This window comes from Apus apus, chromosome 5, assembly GCF_020740795.1.
Source record: "Apus apus isolate bApuApu2 chromosome 5, bApuApu2.pri.cur, whole genome shotgun sequence".
NCBI classification, from domain to species: Eukaryota; Metazoa; Chordata; class Aves; order Apodiformes; family Apodidae; genus Apus; species Apus apus.
This window is the reverse complement of record NC_067286.1, coordinates 14,954,130-14,975,140: the sequence shown is the minus strand read 5'-3', so window position 1 is coordinate 14,975,140 and position 21,011 is coordinate 14,954,130. Positions and strand designations below refer to the sequence as shown.

At 42.9% G+C, this 21,011-nt stretch overlaps 1 protein-coding gene and 1 long non-coding RNA gene across 4 annotated transcripts in view; one reads left to right on the top strand and one right to left on the bottom strand.

The window, feature by feature from the left end:
* Window positions 1–21,011, bottom strand: part of TMEM86A (transmembrane protein 86A) — a 526,280-nt gene that overhangs the window by 38,537 nt on the left and 466,732 nt on the right. The gene's annotated exons all lie outside the window — the stretch shown is intronic.
* LOC127385974 (uncharacterized) lies at window positions 1,990–16,195 on the top strand. 2 transcript variants are annotated; one of them, XR_007889787.1, is made up of 3 exons: window positions 1,990–2,115; window positions 2,575–2,657; window positions 12,040–16,195. It is a non-coding gene; the product is annotated as an uncharacterized LOC127385974 (long non-coding RNA). The 2 variants fall into 2 exon arrangements; XR_007889786.1 differs by lacking the exon at window positions 1,990–2,115 and having other exon boundaries at window positions 2,488–2,657.

Genomic DNA, 21,011 nt, shown 5'->3' with positions numbered 1-21,011 from the left:
TGGGAACAACCAAGCACTTGCAACCTGTATTTTCAGATGCCTGGAGGCATCACTAGAACCTAAAAGCCCTTTGTAGAGGCTTAGTGAGGACAGGCAATTCTCTACCTGCCATTCCCTGCTCCTTTCCTTCATTTCATCATTGTTGCCCTGTAATTCTCTGTGGGGCTCTGCTGAATTAAAAAGAAAAACATGAGGGCTGGAGATATCCAGGAGAGAGGCAATGAGCAGCCTGTGATGGAGAAATAAGGGACAGAGGTTTTTAAGCAAACTTTGGCACTCAATGAAATCCTCACTTAACTACCTTTCTGAGATGAGTTCAGGAAGCCCTGTGTAGGACATTCCCCACGTGCAGCCCTTACAGTCACCTAATCAGCAGGTGCCAGAGTCCAGGATGTGAATCAGAGTAATTAATTTCCATATACAATTGGCAGAAGGAAGTGAATACTCCCCCAGGGAAGGCCCAAAAAGCCAAGTAATTAAAAAGAGCTGGAAAGACAAGGCACAGTGTTTCCTTCTCTCTCTGAAATTTCAGCACCCAAATTCTACTCCTTCGTCATATTCTGAAACAATAAACGAATCTGTAGGACAAAGAAACAGAGGAACAGAAATGTTACAACCCTATCAAGGACTGACCCAGTAAAAACAGTAGAAATAAGCAGCTGGGCTTGATTTTTCCAACAAACTTCATGCTGCTCCATTACCACATCTCCATGCTGGATTGCTCAGACATCTGAAGCCTTTCACCATCCCTTCCCACTTGTTGTGTCAGCATCTTTCCATGGATTCCACAGCTCTGTAAAGAACCTGCAAGAAGCCCGAGGAGACCCATGAGCGAGTCCACATGGGCAAGTGCTGTTGAAACCATTTGATGTTGCAGACCCTGCTCTGGAGCACAGCAGCAATTCCCATCCCAAATGTCAGAGGCTGCCCCTCGTCCAACGCCAACACACCAACTCCAGGGCAGGTGAGAACCTATATGAGGTGGTCACGGAGTGTTGGAGAGGACGAAGTCAGTGGTGAAAAGAGCTTTCTGAGCCCTTGGTGCCCTCAGGAACCCTTGAACCAAGGGCATGAGCCAGCAGCTACCAGCCCATGTAAGGGAGCCTTTGCAGGCCCCTTTCACTTGCATTTATTTTTGGTCTGTTTTGTGTTCTCTCCCTTAGGGTTTTCTCTTTCCCTAGGCATGCTGTCAGGCCCCAGGCACTTTGCCAGCAGTGCAGTTCAGCATTGCTGGTCATGCTGTGCTCCAGCCTGGGAACTTCTGCTCCCAGCAGGGTTGCTTCAGTCTCCTCCAGCCAGGACTGCATCGTGGCAGTTCTGAGCAAGCAAATGCAGACAGACATGCACACGTGCAGCTGCTCGTGGGGACACTTGTTGCTCATTCTAACCAGAAGCGTGTTTGGAAAAGAGAAGTGAGGCAGGATCCATGTCTGGCTTCTCTCAGAAACTACCAGTGTGCCAACATGTCGGGAAAGGAGAGACCAGAGAGTAACTTAAGATAGCTGCTAGCATTGCCCTCTTACCAAATAACACTTTTTGTCCATGGATGTCCTAAATACTGCAGTACAGGAACTCAGGAGGAGCTCCTTTTTCAGCCACGCTGTCCCTGTGCTTCACCTGTTTAAGCTGCTGAGCTGGAAGACATAGCCTTGAATTCGGGCCAGCATTTCTTTACCAGAAATATCTGTGATAGCAGCCTCAAAGACAATGATTTTTCTCTTGCCACCCTCAGTGTTTTTTTTTAACTTTTCAGTATGCTGCTGAGCCATTAAACTTCAAAGTACTTCAGCATTTGTGGTTCCCACATTTGCACAGGAAGGACAAATGTTGCAAATAGAGGGCATGAGTCTCCTGATGGGAAAGGGAGATGCTGGCACTGGTGCCAGTCCTTTCCACCTGGTGCACTGAGGTTTTAGCACAGCTGCCAAGAGCAGAGAGTGAAGGCAAGAGGAGGTTTCAGGCCAAGCAGCAGTGCAGTAGCACCAGGCTGGCACAACGAGGCTGTTAGGCTGCCTCCCAGCCCACCTCACACTTCTGGGGCATCAAGTAGAGGAAGGGCAGCAAGCTCACACTTGCCCCTGGAAAGGCTCTGCCCAAGGAACATGGGGATGTGAGGTAATTCAATCATTATTTTTTGTTCATGCAAGTATGGAAATACTTTAAGCTCATTTGGGACTTTTTTCAGCTCCTCCAGAGGTATACCTTACAAATGTCCAAGCTTCAGACATTTCCCTGTGGGTGAAATACTGAGGAACATTTGAAATGTGATAAGAAGTAGGCAAAGCTGATGTTAACTGATGTCTTTGGAAAACAATTTCAAGCCCTGAGAAACATGGAGATCTGGTTACTGGTGGCTTCCTTCTTGGGGTGGCTGTCTCCAACTGCCTTACCAGAGGATTGCTTTGTAACAAGCACCTCCCGTGTTAGGAAAGAACACAACAGTTGTACCTTGCTCACTGGACCATATCCAAGCTCTGTCATCTCAGTTGCCCTTTTGCTTGTCCTGTGCCTTGTCTTCTGCAAGACTGAAATGGTTAAACTAGAATTTTTATTTTAATTATTGAACATTTTTAGCTAAAGAAGAAAAACTATTTTGCAGAGGAAGATCAAGATGGTGCCTACAAATTACTTTCCCTAATACTAACCAGCTGTTGGAGGTAAGTCATTTAAAGATCCCTATTTTGGTAGTTGAGAGTTAGGCAGCATTTAGGATCTGAAGTCTAAGACAATTTTTCAGAAAGCAGGTTACACTGCACTCCAAAGTCACTCTTATTGGTCAGGGAAGTAATGTGTCCATGCAGTTGTATTTCTGCTAAGCACAGAGCTAAGCTGGCTTTCTCCTAATCTTTTATCCACAGGGCAAAAAGAAATACAAATAGAAGATAATGAAAATCAGCATACCCTTTAGGAGAAGTCCAAAGTGCTTCTCTGCACTGTCAGGATTTGTCCTGATGTCCATTTGTCACCAGAGTTCATGTAGCCTCTGAGACAGGGTCAGCAAGTGGCCAAAGCATAATGGGCAATAAATCCAGCATAAATAACTGAACCTGGATTTAGATCAAGAGGCAAATTACAAATGTATGAGAAGCTTAAAGATGAGATTTGAAACTTATCTTCATTGCTAAAAATAGGTTTTAAATTTTAATCTTTTTTTACTTTTTAAAACTGCTTTTTTTTACTTTTTAAAATGTTAATTTGTTTTCTGGAGATGGAAACAGTCAGAAGAGGACAATGTGGTTTTGCTGTGAAGTAAACATGTTGAGATCAGCTCATGTGCCTGTCCAGAACTGCTGACTTCAGGGTACACTGCTAAGTGCCTGCTTTTCATCCCATGTGGGTTGATGCTTCTGCTGTGAAAAAATACAGCTTTTTTAGCAGTTAAGGCTTACTTTTTAGTTATGTGAGAGCGTGGTATATTTTCCAGCAGGGACAGTGCATTAACACTAATGTTTTGGGTTGAGTAATTAATGGGAAGAAGGACTTTCTTCAACTGGAGCTGTAATTTTTAGGTTTTTACTGCAGTCAGTCACAAATGGCTGCTTTCTAGCAGGACCATATAAACTGGGCAGCAAAAATCCCTTCAGTTCAAGCCTCTCCTGCAAGGCTGGACATTGCAGTGCACCTGATGACACTGAAAAGCAGCATGGCAAAAGGACTGGGAAACTTTGAGCCTTGTGAGACATGTAAGCATGATCTCTTGGAAAGAGTCTTCTCAGGGGAACACTGGAAACATTTTGGCCCTGGAGGTGTTCAAGGCCAGGTTAGATGGTGCTTTGAGCAACCTGGTCTAGTGGGAGGTGTCCCTGCCCATGCAGGGGGTTGGAACTAGCTGATCTTTAAGGTCCCTTCCAACCCAAACCAGTCCATGATTCTATGATTCTGCAACTTATTGATTGCTGTCAATGGCAGACTCCATAATTGCTGCTGTGCAAGCAAACAGCACTGGGGATGACAGAAACATCCAAGAGTCAGCCTTTCCTTTTGGATTAATGTTCTGCCTTCTGTAACATTATCAGACAAGGAAATTATTAGGTAATATTGCACTTGTACAGGTACATGTGTTGTTGTGGCTCAGCAGAACAGGAGGCATAGCTGGGAGTGGGGAGGGGGACAGGCACTAAAGCTGCACTTACATTATCTGGATTTAAGTCTCAATTCAACACAAACTGCCTGTTTGTCTGGCACTGTGCATCTCTTGCTGGGTGCCTGAGTGAGGCACAGTGCAACCTGCTCTGCAGTTGGCATTTCTAAATACTATTGTGATAAATGTAGCTTAGCCTTTTACTTTCCATTTTTATGCCTGCAAGAGTTTGTGTGTCTGCATCATTATCATTAGTTTGATGAAGCTACCTGAAAGAACAATAAAAACACACAGTAAAATAGGTATTCCTCATTTCACAACTTTGATCCATGCATATTCAAGCATTTACAGAAGGTCTGATCTGCAGCCTTTCAAATTAATCAGAGTCTGTGTATTCACCTCCACGGGCTTCAGATTAAGCCAAATGAAACTAATTACAGAAATCATTTGCAGGAAAGAAACAATAAAAAGAAAATCATAGGTCTGGAGGATGCAAAAGAGAGTAGTGGCAAAAAAGCTGAATCACTCAGAACTGCCTAAAGACATTTTTAGTTAAATGATCAAAAGTGTTGATGTAATTATTGCAAATATGATGACAGGAAAATGAGATTTTGTATACAAAAATGATTAGATTAGATTAGATTAGATTAGATTAGATTAGACCACTACACCCTGACTTTTGTATGACTGCACATAATTGACTTTATAGTAATAAACTGACCAAGAGGACGATCAAGCTGTTGATAAGAATAAGGCTGCAAGCAAAGATGTAAAGATGGGACAACCTTGCTAAAATACGGACTTCAGCTGCTCTGGTCTAAGTCAGTGGCTTCAGAAGATACAATATTTGGTGGCAGTATCAATTAGCAACATTTTCCTTGCTGGCTCCTGGCATTGCTCCATTCCCCCCTTGCTCCTGCATGCCCTCGTGCCAGCACAGACCTTGGTACAGCCTTTCCATGAATCACATGGGGAATTGAGCCTGTTTTCAAACATGCACACACAGAGACAAGCTGGATTATTTTTTAACCCAGATCACCCCTTCATCTGGCTCAGAGCATGGGCTTTCAAGCACTGGTGTTGACACCAGGGCCAGGATAGCTCAAGGGGAGGAGAAGCAGGGTTCTGGTGGGGCAACCCTGAGATGCCAGCCAGCCACCAGCATTTTGAGTCAGCTACTCCTTTGTCAAGGGGTCCACAAAGCTTTCACATGATCTAAAGATCACCAGAAATACCCGTTCTTTGGTTTCTGTTTGTTTGTTTATTTGTTTGTTTAAAGCAGTCAAATGGTGTTTTTATGGCAAGCATTTGCTTAAAAAATTATTTAACCTTCTAGGAAGTGATGGAGTGTTGATTACTCATTCACTGGAATTCAGTAGTCTGAATATAAATTCTCCTCACATTCCCATTCCTAGCATGTAATTATTCCAATTAGAAGAGTGTTTAAGATATTTAAATAATCTCCCATTCAACTACATATATGAGAAAAGTACACTAATGCAATTGTGCCTTTCCTCTGAGGTGGCAAAAAATGGTTGTGGGGCCATTTTGAGGAACAGTGACTGAAAAGCAAAGGCAGTCAGACAGACTGGGCATGAGAAAACATAAAATCAAATAGCAGACATGTGGAAAAGCCCCTCTGCATTCACAGACTGCGGAGAACAAAGCTAACAAAGCAACCTGTATGAGATGAGAAATCACATCACTTCACCAACTAGAGAAAGATGTCAGTTTGGGTGATGCTCTTCTGACTTCCACCAATACAAATCAGGAGCAACTTCGCTTGAGCAACTCATTTCAGCACAGGTACACTAAAGTAAAAATTGTATGAGTGGAAAAAAGGTTCAGGCCCAAAAGAATAAGTGCAAAACCTGGCCTACAGTCCTTGCAATTGCTAATAGCCATAACATTTTTGTGGCACTGACCTAAAAAAACCACAAAGTCCCAGCAACATTTATTCACAGCATGGTCGCTGGGACACTTCCTATACAGCCAAAAGATCAGCAGCAGAGGAGGTCTATGTTTGAGCAAAACGAACAGAAAGACATTTTTACAGTTGTTTATGTTTATTTGTTCTATAAATATTGAGACAAGATTCGGTTTTGGCCAGTCTGCAGATCCAATTAATTTGTTTTTCAGCTTCATTTTTGTGACTGTAAGTTCAGAGGTGACTCTAGGCTGCAATACACAGTGACCACAGCTGCTAAAAATAGACCACAATAACATACAGCAGTGTCTAACCACCACATTCCCCTAACCCTCAGCTCTTTGAGGTCCCTACACCTGGGCAGATACGTGGATTTGGAGGCATGTAAACCTGCTGTGGTTGTGAATTACGAAGTCCACAGTAACATGGGGAAGGAGACAAGATGAAAACAGCACATCCAAAAGCCATCCTGAACTGCTGAACAGACACATGGCTGAACGCTGCCCCGTCCCATCAGGATGGGTGGGGAAATGTTTTCCCTTGGGAAAGCTAGGATTTCAGCCTTTTCAGTATTGCATGGCATTCATTTCAACTGCAAACAGTTATTAAAATAGCAGCCTCTGAAATCAAGACAGAAAAGAAAAGGGTGTGACGGGAATCAGAACGATGCGATTTCGATGATTTTTTTCCTTGCAGAGTTGCAAGCCTGGAAATAAATCTTACAAAACAAAGTAAAAATCCTCTCCTTTCCAATACGTGGCAGTGGCCATTTGTATCCTTAAAATTTTCAGACCATCAGGTATAAAACACCTCTGAAGAAGAGCTACTAATTCAATGCTGGCGAAAGTAACCTCACCTAAGCTCTTGAAACTGTGGCTGTTACACAAGGGGGGTTCCAAGACATGTGGACACTCTGAGCAGGGGCCCGTGGAGAGTTCTGCGAGTCCTGGGAGCCCTGGGAACAGATCTGAGAGCAGCCTGGGGCCTTTCCAGCTTGGCTGGCAGGTACAGAACCAATGTTTAGCTCACCCTCTGCTGCTCTTCTCTGAGTAACTGAGTGGAAGAGGTGGCCTGGCTGGGTCAGGGCAGCAGCCAGCAAGCCAGGGAATTGGGTCAAGAGGTCGGAATAGACTTATAGACTTATATATAAGAGGTGAGGATAAGGCTGGATGAAGTCAGGGAAAGGCTGAAATAGTGGGAGTGGAGGTGATTAATCTTGCACATGTGTCAAAGCAGACATAGGAAAAGCCAAAGTAGGGCAAAATAATGGGACTTGCTCCCTCAGAAGCTACTTTCTGATATTCCAAGTAGGAGCAGTTTCATGACTGGCAAGTGAAGGTTCAGGTTGCATTATCCCACCTAATGACACAACTTAGACTGTTCTGCTTGGCATATTCCCTTTCTCAGGTCAGGAAAATAAGAGGCTTTTGTAGGAAAAGCATAAAGGGTCTGGGTTTCTGCAAGAAAAGGCAATATTTATAAGATGGAAGGATGCTAGCCAGTGGGGTTGGGATGCAGTGGAGATCTCTGCCATTAATGGTCTTCATTCAGTTTTTCCAAGTGGTGCCTACCTGGTTAAAATCAACAGCAGGTAGCCTGTTTTTCATTCCTCTCTCATAGTCACCATTCTCCCCATCACTGGGGCAGAGGCAGAAATTTCTTGGCTGATGGAGGGGAGGCCAATGGGCCAACAGTGTCTGGCAGCCCACCAGTGTGGCAGGACAAATATCATGAGAAGGGCCAGGCTCTGTAACTCAAGAAGTGAGCAATGCAGTATCTGTCATGATCCACTACTTTGGTTTTTTTTAGCTGCCTGTCTTTAGGGTCTTAATTTTATATCTAGGGTCTTCAATTCTATGCTTGTGTCACAAATCTGACATTCATGCAATACTGCAAATGTCTGGGTGATGTCCTCCTTTCTCCAGTCCCTCTTTACTGGCACTTTCCTCACGTCTGTGTTCATCTTGCTTCCAGTCCTGGCTCTACCAGTGCTCCAGGGATCCCACAGGTTCTCAGAGCAGCTGTAACAGGTCGATGGAGTCCCTCTCATGCAGCAAAAATGTAGCCTTTCTGATAAACAGCCCTTTGTTCCCATCTGTGTCTACAGTGACTGTCTCCTAAGCTATTCCTGCTATATAACTTCCTGCATGCAGGGTTATTTGCATGGACCATGGATGTAAGACCACATTGTGTGATGTATTTGTGCTCTAGATTAGTTTAATGGAACTGCAGTATAACCTGAAAGACAGCTTCCCAGCTGGTAAATTGTGTTTAAACAGGGAAAAACAAATACACTTTCTTTGCTCCAGTCTTTTTACATCAGGTTGCTTAGCATTTTTCCTGTCTCCTGTCCACTTAGCGATGCTTCAGCAAGATTGCCAAACAAACTGGCCAAAAATCAATTTAACAGAGATTAAAAATAAAAAATAAAATAAAAATAAATAAATAAATGAGAAACCAACAACCATCTAAATGAGACATAACAGTCAGTGATGGGATACACAGACATATCAATTTGGCAGCTGGTCAAACTCCTCAGAGGCATAAGTTGTTCTCATTAACTCTCAGAGTTGTGAAGTTCCCCTGGGCATTATCAGTAAAGGCTTGAACATGGCCCAGTTTGGTTGAAAGAGGTTTGTCCCCCAAATTTCAGGTTAATAGAGGATTAAGAACAGATGTCAATACCAATTCCTTACCCCAGTTTTAGCTCCAGAATCAGATTTCTGCGCCACAAAGCCAGGTTGTAAACTTTTCCTTTTGTTCCAAATAAAGATGAATCTTTTCCCTCAGTATTTACGGGTACTTCTCAAGCAGAGGCTCCCAAATCATAGCGTTTTGAACTTAAATGCCAGTAAAACTGGTACCAAATTTTGACTTGATAATGTTGATTTATACAGCAGTGTAAGCTTGTACATACACACACGTGCCTCATATCTTTTCCTCTATACTGCAGAAGTGATAGGGCTTCTAAGTGGGTTTTGGTGGGGTTTTTTGACATGGAAGGTTCAAGACGCAGCCTGTAAACACTCAAATCTGGAAAGAAAGATGCTGCTGTTACTGGGTTGTTTTCTTAAATATCACGGCAGCTGATGTCTTATATGACAACTGCCAGGAGTTGACATAAAATTGAAGACAACTAGGGAGAGGTAGGAAAAAACAAATTCTTCTAGAGGTCAGCAAAGAAAGGGCAACAAGTCCCTTCCCTGCTGACACTGCTGAGCAGTGCAAGAGAGGGCATGGCCAGCACCAGAGAGCTCCCCAGCCCTGTTAAAATTCTCTGCACTGCACATCAGGAGGTTCTTGCTGGTTTGGGTTCAAAAAGCATAAATTGGAAGACTCGATGGCTTGCTCTTTTGAGTAGGCTTTGGAAACATTTTGGGACATGAGTTTATATTGAGCAGACATCAGGAAGTTGTGTTTCTGGCACCTGACAGGAGTCTTGGCAATGATGGGATTTAAGCTGGGTATTATTCAGATAGCTAGAGAAATCAGTGAGATCTCCCACCAACAAACTTGTTACCCAATGTGGACAGGTTGTGAAACACACACTTGGCTAAGAGCTTTGCCTCACTAAGGACCTTGGGAGTTGACCTTTAATTTTGAATGTGTGACTGTATAAACAAGCCATCACAATTTGTCTGCGCTATGCTTGTCACAAAAGCCATTCACACAGAAAGGACCTGGGGGTAAGTAGCAGGTAGAGGCCATTCTTAAAACACCCAAGGCTGGTGATTTCTCTGAGGGCAAGAGACCTTCTTACCTTACCACAAAGGTGAAGAGCTGCTGAGCTTTATAGCTGGGGGCCTAAGCGCTCTGCAGGTGCTTCCATGGGAGAGCTTTTGCCTGAGATCTTCATATATCTGCACATTTGGAAAATTACCAAGAGTCAAACACTCCTCTGTTTCAAAAAGAGATATTCTTCTTTCTGGAGTGCAGTATTACTGTTGCATTAGGTACGAGTCACCATCAGCGTGCTGACCAATGCCACCTGCTCGAATCATATTTCAAAACAAGCAAACAAACATGTGGCCTTTGCTCCCAGTAGAAATGTTGTGTGGATCTGAATGGAGACAGGGAGACTGGCTGGTGGGACGGGACCTGCAGACCAGCTAAACCATGCACTACTGAACAAGTAAATCAGAAAGTTTCTGAAGAGTGAAAAGTCTATGTCAGACACTGTGTTTCTCTAGCACTGGACCCAAGAGTGATCAAAATCCTCTGTTCTACTGCTCAAAGGCAGCAGCACCTTTATTTATTAAGAGAATGCTGAGCAGCATTTGCAATGTATACAAGACTGTTACCAGGGACAGTACTTACCAGAAAGGAAGGTATCAGTTCTCCATCTCTTGCATGCTGATACTAAGGACAGAGTTAAACTTATAATTGCAAGCTCAAATTCTGTAGCTATTTGCACCTTGTTGTTGGATCAGCAAGTTGCCTGATAAAGGAGTTCTGACCTCCTCACCTGTAGAGGAAAGTCCAAAGGTACTTTCAGGAGCTTTTGGGGTTGTTTACCGAAATGCAGAAATCCACGCAGGGAGGCAGCCTGGGAATACAGGCCAAAAATGATACTGTAACATGGTGGAAGCCTCTGACTACCAATAAGAGAGTACAAGTCTTAATTCATAACTTTGTAATATCCCTCTACCATTTGAAAGCCCAGCCAAAGGATGTCTCCTTTGAGTGCCATAAACTGAATCTTGCTGAACGTACAATTCAGTGCCATAGTTCCACTGCTTCCTGCAATCCCTCTGATGCTAAAGAAAATGACTTGCCTATTATCTTTACTGTTAAAGCCTGGATTTCCTGTGCAGGGGAAGTCCTCATGTAAAAAAGCAAAGAAATGCTTTAAAGCAGGAGGAGAATGTGCTCAGATTGTGAAGCAGCTGATCTAAAGGCAGCAAGACCCTTAGGGAACCTTGAGCCACAACAGTTGACATTTGAGGCAGGAAATTATGGTTTATTTAACTAACTGAACTGAAAACTTCCAGAGAATTTATACAAGGGAAACGGAATTAGTAAGAACAGCATTTAGCTAAGACAGACATGAGGGCTAAAAGACTTGTGATTGTGGGAAATGCTAAGAGACATTTGACATCTGTAAGTGGATGTGGCCTCTGCTTTGTGATTCATATAAAAAACAGATCAGGTGGGCAGGGGATCCCCCAAAAGGGTGTTCCTGCTTGCTCATCAACAGAGCTTCCTGCAGTGTCTGCTGCTTCTCCACACAGTTCCCCTTCCAGCCATAGACCTGCCTTGAAATTTCTGTATAATAGCACAATTCCACAACTAGGCTCCTAAATATGCATGTTTTCAAATGCTTTAGTAAAAATACTTTTGAACACATTTGATAGTTAAAAAAGACTTTTTTTTTTTTCTAATATGTTATTTTTTTCAGAGGTTTTTTCTACTCTTCTTAGCAATATGCAGTAAACACTGGTATTTTTCACTTTCTGTGGTAGTGAATGATACACAGGAGTTTGACCTTGCTGGAAGATCTGGCTACAGACACCAAGCCAAGAACAGAAAACCTCTCTAATTCAGACAACTTTAGTAACAGCAAAGGAAATTGAGAAAATGGCAGAGCATGAAAGCATTCATTATTAATCAATTGATACCCAGGGGGGAAAAAAACTGTGCACAGTTTTTGCATTTCACAAACCAGATCTGACTGTGCCAGAGCCTGGCTGGTCTCAAGGCAGAGATCCCGTGGGTGAAGGGCTTGATCTATTATCTCCCCAGTTTTTGTCCAACAGGGACATTCCCCATTGCCCACCTTTCTCTCCTGTGTGTCCCTCCCCCTCCTCCTTCCAGTCCTGCTGAGGGCCAAGCAGTCAGTGTTTTGGGACAATTGTCCCAGCTGCACTTGAGCCCATCTAAGAGGGAAAACAGCAGGTAGGTGACCTTCTGCGAAGCAGTGACCTCCTTCTCCAGCCCACAAGGAGAGCATAGTCCCATGAAAAAAAATCTGGATGTGCTGCTGAAAGTTGTGGCCTTAGAGGAACTAACTTCTTGTTGTTGTTGTTGTTAGGTTTGCTTCCAGTTGAATGGATCCTGGTTGGCTTCATTGTGCAATTGTACAAGTCCTGATGCCAGCACAAATAAGGGGCAATGGAAAAGCCAGCTATGCAGACAGAGCAGAGGTTTATTCTCTCAGCAGCTGCATTGGCTTAGGCCATCCACAAACACATGTGGGATGCCTCCTCCAAGAAAAGCTTGATGCAACCATGTCAAATATAAAACCCTATGAAATGATTAATCAGACTCTTCTGCAATTCTGCCACAGACCCTAGCATGGACTTGCTCCTCCCTGTACTGCACCCTGCTCAATTTCTGTGTGCTGCATCCTTTTCAAATACTCACACGGCACAATCTGGAGGACAGTGCTTTGAAGGGGAATGAGTCTATATAACACCAAATCATCTCCTGCTGAGCACCACCAAATCATCGCAGCCTTGGACAATCAACTGATTTTGTTGTTTATATTGCCCTAAAGGCTACATTTCAAAACCTGAAATGTATGGATTGGAAAAGCTGACAACAATTCAAGCTGTTTGATGGTGCCGTAGAGACCTTATTTGAAAAGTTTCCTTTCAAGGGAGGGAATATAACCAACATCCAAATCAACTCCCTCCAAAGTTATGGTGAACAGAAAGTCTTCAAAATACTTAGAATCTGATTTAAGCTAACAAGTCAAGGAAACAAGTGTTAAAACTCAAAACTCCTGCTTGATGCTCTATTTGTAGTTCATCCAGTGGTAATGAGCCAGATTCTTCCCTAGTATAAATGGGCATAAATACACTTAAGCCATGCAAGAATGTTGATTTATGCTTGCTACAAATCTGACCTTTATTTCAGTACTTCATGGTAAGCTCCAATCCTCTTTGCACTGCTCATTTATTGGAATGGAATGAGATTTACTAAGGTATGCTCAGAAGAAATGGATTACTTTCCCCATAAATTTTTGTGCCAGGGATAAAATGGTGGTTTGTTTCGATGTAAAACTGTTAATAAGATAGTTTTGTCGAAGGAACGTCAGAAATTATATTATCATTCATTTCAATGCTGCACATTTTTTATTTCTCAGAGTTACACCCAGTGAGTACAATATGATCCACAAATTACAACCTTCTTGGAAATGTGAGATAAATCTGCAGAATGGAAGTTGAAATAAGTTTAGCTAATAAGCAATTGCATAAAAGCTAAAATACATGAAGCCAAACAGTTTGATGAAATGTATTGGAAGGAATATACCCTTCTGTTTGCTTAGCTGAAACAACATTGCAACAAATGACCTTATGTTCTTTATTTCTAAGTCCACAATCATGCACGGAGGCTCAGCCCACTGCACAAAGCCAGACTTATCAGAAGATGATAATGAAGAATTTATTTTATTAATTTTAAATATAACACTCCTGACTTTTGACTATGCTAACTGCATGGTAAATACAGCTTATCACTGCAGAGGACCATGCTGAGAAAATTGCATGTGAAATTACACTACTGTGAAGTGCTCAACATGGGGGCTGCACTCAAAAGATGGAGCTCACGTAGGAGGCAGCAGCCCATTTGCTACATTCTGTTTCTCACAGGTAACATCTTACCCTGATGTTTTCAGTCTACACTAGCTCTTGATTATCTTCCTGATGATGACTGAAGACTTAGTTTGCATTGAATTGTCTACAGCTTGGCCACCAGGTAATGACTTCTCCTGTAATGCAGTGGTACAACCATAGGTGTATTAAGGTTAGTATGGATGAGTTATGAATGGCAATGTACAAGTGTGAAATCATCAAGAAACAACAAGAAGGGGAAAAGGAATGGTAAATACAGCTTCTTGATGGTACCTGGGTCTGGAAAACCAAGGGCTGCCTCCTGGGTGGATCACAGACCTATGTTCTAGGCAGCTGTTCTCCAACCCTGACTCCTAGCTCTATACTGGAGGTAGCTTGCTTCTAGCCTTGTCCCCTAGGTGGACCTTGGACTTCTGCTGTAGCTTTGTCCTCAGCCCCATCTGCTGGGTAAACCTTGGACCTATGTTGCAGAATTGTTTCAAGTCTTTTCTCTGGTCCCCATCTCCTGCTACTGCTGGAGGATCCCTGGACTTGATTTGTTTGGGTCTGTTGATGGACACTGCTGTCAGAATCCAGGTCTGCGTGCCATGTTTAGGGACAGCACCCAGGCAGTGAAGGCACTGGGTGACCCTCAGCTCCTGGCTACATGACCACACACATCTCCATCTTCGTACACATGAAAGGACTTAGTCTGTGAGAGAAGGTATGTGTGAAATCAGCTTAAAAGAAACTTCCCTTCCTGTGTGGTTTTGCATTGAACTTTGCTACATTAGCCAAACAGAAGCAAAGAAACGCTCAAGATGACACTCTGATCTGATAGACAAGTGCAAGGTATTTGTGCTCTTGATTCTGGAGCTTGTTCCCTGATCACATGCAAAAGAGACTGGATTTGTTAATCTTGGAATGCAGGGCAGGGATACTTGGTGATCTGGGCATGAGTTTCTTCAAGGCAGGGAAAAGAGGAGATGAAGAGCTGCAATTGGTATAGGAGCTGAGTTTCAAGAAACCACTCGTTTCAAGTTCTTTTAATTTGGCAGCTTTTTTTTGTTGTTGGTTTTGGTTTTGGTTTTTTAATACTATTTCCCCCCCTCCTGTACAACATAGTAGAGATCTGTAAAACCATCTGGGAGTTGAACTTTCAGAAATGCCATAGCCCCCAAAAATGAAGTAGATCTTCAAATCAGGCTTTCAGCACTGCTTGGGAAACAAATCCAAATACTTCTCTGTTTGAAAAGAAGATGCTCTGGCACCAGAGCAATATGAGAAAACGTACGATTCATTCGACCTGCTGCAGCTGCTGCAGCCCTCTGCAGCCGCATGTGGCAAACACAAATTCCCAGCTTCGCAGGCACATACCGCCATGAAGAGCTTCCAGTACTTTCAGTAAAAAACAGAGAAACCTTCGGTGTGCTCTTTTTTGTCTCCTTACCTCTCGGGAGCGCCCTGCGGGAGGATCTCCCCCCGGAGGGGCCGTTCAGCGCAGCAGGCTGTGCACAGCAGGGCGGGCGGACCGGCTGGCACCAGGGCAGGGTCGCGGGGGCTTGTCTGAACGTGCGGTTCCGCAGCGCGGGCTCCAGCTGCTCCTGTGCTCAAGACAAGACCGCCACCTGCTGCCACGCACCCGGCGCGGCGTGACAGTGCCGCGGGAGAGGCCCCGTCTCCCCCGTGGGGCAGCGCCTCGGCTCCTCGGCTGCCACTGTGTCCGTTCTTGTAGCCTGTTTCCTTCTCTGCTCCCCGTTAGGAAGAGCAGACGCCTGTCGCCAGTCACGCCAGCAGCCGGCAGGGGCCCCGCGCTGCGTCCTCCTGGGGTGTCACCCACCCTGCCAGGTGGGGACGGAGAAGGACGCTGAGTCAAAGTAGACGAGTCAAATCTGGCCAGCAGGCACGCATATATCTCTAGATGTACACGTGTGCACTCACCGCTGCTCAACAGTGCTAACTATTGCTTTTTATGCGCCTGAAATACCAGCTGAGAGTTTATATTCTGTGCAAATACTTGGCCTCTTACTTGGGAGCTCAGATGAAATGCAGACAGGGGGTTAGTTCAGAGTAGCTTCTGAGGCAAAGAGCTTGCCAGCACGCAGTGATGGATCTGCTGAACTGGGGTTTTCTTATCTGGGATGCTCTTCGTGGAGAGGTTCCTGTTTCTCCAGCATCTAAATCAGCCTAATCCTGCCATGGAGGAAAGCCCTCATTGCTTTGCAGTCTGTCCTACATGTGTTGTCTGAGTTCTTAACTCTCCCATGTCTGGGCACCAGGGCTGCTCCTCAATGTTTAAATGCTGTTTTCTTCACATTTACTGTAATGGTGGGGGTTTTTTCATTGCCTTTTTAGCAACTTTGGAAGGGTAGTTATTTTTATAAAACAATCCTTTATTTGCATCTTATTTTCATCATTCTTATTCATCTATTGCTCATTTAAATAGTTTGACCTACTGACTATATATCCTTATACCTGTATTATAAGAGCTGTTTTTTGTTTAGTTCTCATATATTGTATCTTTGGATTTTTGGCATGTTTAAGCAACGGGCACTGTCTAGATACTTTAGGTAACTAAACTGTTGAATAAGCTAAACAGCTAAATTAAATATAAGTATTGTCATTTTCCCCCCATTCTTAATCTTCTTTCTTTGCTGGTTAAGAGAACACTTTGCAAATATAACTATTCCACCAGCTGCTGTTATTCAGAATCATATCCTCACTTTCTGGCAGACTTACTTCTTGTTTGTGTAGTGGGGTTTTTCTGTGAAGATGTTAGTGTTTTCATCAGTAGTGTCCTGATTTCACAGGTGATCCACAGGGCTCATTTCTTCACCTTCGTAATGAGTTCACCTCTTGACTTTAGGGTACACTGAGTGCTGACAGGCAGTCACAGAGTGCTCCACGGCGAGCTGGTCAGTGGGGTGCAACTGTATTTGATCTGTTCCGTGGACCAGAAAGTTTCATAGCCTGATTTAAAGCATGAAGCTGAAAATGGTCCTGAAAAATCCAAGGCAGTTACTTGAAATCACTTTTAAAGACTAGGGAAGTTTATTCCCTGGCATCTTGTGTTTGTTTCTGTCCCCTGTGTAAAAGTGATATTTTGTCATTGCTCTGGATTTGAAATATATGGGGTTTAGATTACTGATAATTTTAGATAATGTACAAAGAAATTGACATTTTATGAATTTAGTCAGTCTAGTGTGCATTTCTGTGACCATCTGAGCTACTGAACAATGAGCTGCTTGAGTTAAACCTCTCCCTCTGTTGACACTTTTAAGTACATAGAAATTAGTATCAGTGAGATTACTTTGCCCAGAATAAATCATGTTAAACAGGTTCATTTCCAGCTCTGATTAGGTAACTACTCCTGTGTATAGCAGAAAAGCCACAGGTGTCAGATACCTTGGTTTCAGAAAGACTTCTCACCTGGTCTCACATGACCATCTGTCTCACAAGCAAGTCACAGAAAAACGTGGGTGGAGGAGTTCATAGCTGGGTGTAAACTGGACCCAGAGAATAGCAAGCGTATGTTCTTAACTTGGCTGGACACATCAAGCAGAATTCTGCAGGAGTATCTTTCTAGCACCAATTTGATATTTTCATTAAATAATTTGGATAGCAGAATAGAAAACTTGCTTACCTAACCCACTGACTGGGAGGGGCGGGAAGTGTTGGAGGGTAGGGCTAGGATCTCAATGAACCTGACAAATGACAGCCAGGGAAAAGTGATTTGAAGGACATGCTTTCACTCTCTGCAGAATTACCAACAACACAAAAGCAGGTTGTGGAACTACCGGTCTGATACCATCGCTGTATAAACAAACTTGGTGGTCAGCAAACAAGAGTCAGCCAAGCCACTGCAAAAAAACAAACAAACAAACAAAAAGACAAATAGCACTGGGGGATATATAAAAAGGAATACTGTTTGACAGGCAAATGAAGCAGTTCTTTTGTTATGCCTGGGGCTAGTAAGTTTTCAGCTGGAGCATTGTATTCTGCTTTGGCTAGAATAGAGAATTACAGGTTTTATGAGGAACCATCAGAGGAATTGGTTTATCCTACAGAAATGGGAGAAGCAGTAGGGGAGCTCTAATTATGTGCACTGTATTTCTACGGGAGAGGGCAATATACTCATCTCATCCCCTGAAAAGGCTCAGTGGCAACAGAGATCTGGGGTAAGTGTTAGAAAGAGCTTTCTCACGCTGCTGATTTAAAAAAAAAAAAAAAACAAAACAGTGAGAGATTAGTGTGAGGTGTGACAGCCTTGGGTTTGAGTTTTCAAGTGCAGATTGGACACGCATATATCAGAAATTATCTAAATATATTTGGCCTTGCTTTTAGGGTGGGAGGAAGGAGACAATTCCTATCACTGTTTTTTCTGATACTCCTGTTTGGAGCCAAAGGTCACAACTTAGACACCTAAGTTAGATGTCTAAATTATACACTGTCAATACAATTGTCACCCTAAGACTCTTGTATTCCTTTTCTGTTTAATATATCATTAGGAAAAAAAAAGCCCTAGTGGTCAATAATTAAAATCAGTAGCAGTGATAAAGTAGGGTGGCATCATGCTGTGAGAAACGTCTGTCGTGCCAATGAGCAGGCCCACACAGATCCTTCAGCGAAGCACAGTTTATTTACATTCTTGCAAGAATGGGTGACCTAAACAAGTAGGCACACCCATACTAAGGTGGGTAACGGTTTATATTCCCTATTTCTGATGCAAAGTTCTCTCCCCTGTTTCCCCACTGGCTGGGTACTCCAGGGTTTACAGCCTATCCGACGCTTCAAATTATCCTGTAAGTTTCCCGCCCCTGTTTACACATTCCATTCTAGCAGTTTACTTTTTACCTTTTGAGGTAAAATTTTGACCTTTCTTGCCCCCTTGGCTGTCTTCCCAATTAACAAAATGATCTATCCCTACTGGTGTCATCCTGCCCCGAGGAGCAAAATAGAAGCGGCTTTGTTCAGTCTTATCTTGGGCCATAAATCCTTCTCCATGTTCAGATCCCCCAGATGGAGCCCAATTAAGTCCCTCAGTTTCTTGGGCCGTAAACCACTCTTGGTGTAATTGGAATGTGCAGATATCTCACTTCTTTCAAACAAACTATATATTCCTAACACTAGAGTGTATATATATGTGTATATATATATATATGAACCAAACCCGACACTATGTTTCTAACACTAGAATGCAAAATCAACACTACATTTCATTTCTAACAATGCTATACAAACTTGGTTTGTCCAATTCTGTGTTTTCTAAGTCCTTGACTTCTTTTGAACACATACTGCCAGCTCTGCTAGTGCCTAAACAGCTTAAGATCTAGAGACCTGTCTGTTTGACATGAGGATGACTCAGTTGGTCGTACTGGAACACCCGTTTAACTTAATGCAGAAATAATGAAGGATGAAAAGGGGAAAGAAAAACTCAACACAATATGACTCATTCAGAAAGGGCTAAAACTCCAGCTCTGAACCGCCTTTGATATTTGACCTCTACAGATGGCCTGTAATTAAGACTCTAATCCTTTAAACACTCAAACACACTTAACTCAAAGTTAATAGGATTAGTCACATGCCCAAAGTGTGCATGGCTGGAGAAAAAAAAAAATGTTGTTGAGTATGGCTGATTAAAAACTTGGCAACAAAGATACTTTCTGGTGGAATACTGTTTTATATTTTCTAATTCCTTTCTAAACAGTTCTAGTCCCAAGTAATTTCTTGATGTGGAGATATTTAATAAAAAAAAAACACACACCAAAGAAAAACAAAACACAACAAAAAACCCCTCAACCACGTTCTGTCTTATAAATAGGTACACAAAAAGAATATATTGATCTGAACTTTTTCAGAGGAAGAAATTACAGGTTCTTGGGAGATTTGAGAGGAGTTATTTTGGTTTCCAGGATGAAGGAGGTTTAAATTTTTACAATTATTTCAAAGTAAATTTGAGATTAGATGTGCAGAATCACACAGATCACATAGTTACAAAAAGAGGAAGAAACATTTTCTATCTTTGTATTTATTTAACAGAAATACCAGTTTGGTTTAAAAGCACAAAAGTTGTTCCTTCTCGCTGATGGATTAGCTGTTCTTGGGAATCCTGGTAAGCTTAGTCTGGATCAGTTCATCACTTTGCAAACCTGTGCAAGGATTACAAAGAGTGAACACCATTTGGGAAGTGATTTAAGATACAAGGAGAATAGAGCTGTAGACATACACAGCACGGAGAGACCCATATGCTGCCAGAAAAAGAGACTGGACAACATCAAGGCATTGTGCTGATGTGTGACATATGCTAGATCTGGGTTTAAGTGCCACGGGTGCCATCTGGGAATCCAGACACTGCTCAGCACTGCTTGCTACTGCTCTATAAAATGTCTGCAGCACACATTTACTCAGTGCTATTATTTCGCCCAACACAAACGTAAATCTCCTCTGCTGAAGGGTGTGGTATCAAAGCTTTGTCATATACAGGAAAAGGTAACAACTGTGGTTAAAGGTTTCCGAAAAAAGTGTCAGGCAACAAACAACTGCAACGCCTGGTTGTAACTCCTCTTTTAGACGCAGGGAAGGTTTTTCTCCACTCATCTTCAGGATTGCAGTCAGCAGAATAAAGACTGCATTTAGCCAAGTATTCCTGCCAATCCTAATGCAGAGCAAAGTAAGCAAACATAAAAGCTAAAGAGCAACAATCATCACTCTGTCAATACTGTTGTTATACAGGAATCTGAGTCATACTAAAAGGCCTCTCAAGGAAGGGCACAGTGGAGATTCAAGAAATTCAAGACAGACAAGGGAACTTCTGATTAAAGAACCACAGCAGAGATGGGTGGCAGATAGGACTACCAGCAAATGGCATCATATCCTTCTTGACAGTACCACAGTGGGTACCAGAATGCCAACAATTAGAAAGAAAAAAAAATAAAAATTGGTGAGCTACTCACTGCCTGTGAAGAGACCGATTAGGAAATCTTAAAATTAAAAGATACTTAAACAGATAATTTAAATAAAGTAACAATATAAAGAGAGTGGTCGCCAGAAGAGGTGACCTAGGTCTGAGTCAGAAGAAAGTGCAGTGTCTTATGGAGATCAGAGTTAAAAGGGGAAGAGAGAGAAAGATGAAGTTCATACAGGACAAGGGTTTAAATCAGACCATGGCCAAGATAAAGCCATGGGAGATGAGGAGGAATGTGCACCCCACACAGAGCGATGCCACACATCGATACCAGAGCAAACACCGCAGAAACAACTTCACATCTCCTGTAGTTCAAGAACTACAAAAGCCTTGTGAGTTAACTGGTTCAGTGCCTCACTCAAATTAATCGTCCTGTTATTCCCTTCAATTAAGGCCACACTGGGCATCTTTACACTAGGCTGCAACATGGCTTATAGCTACACCCAAAAAGGAATTTCAGATATGGAAAAAACAAAGCGAGGGCGG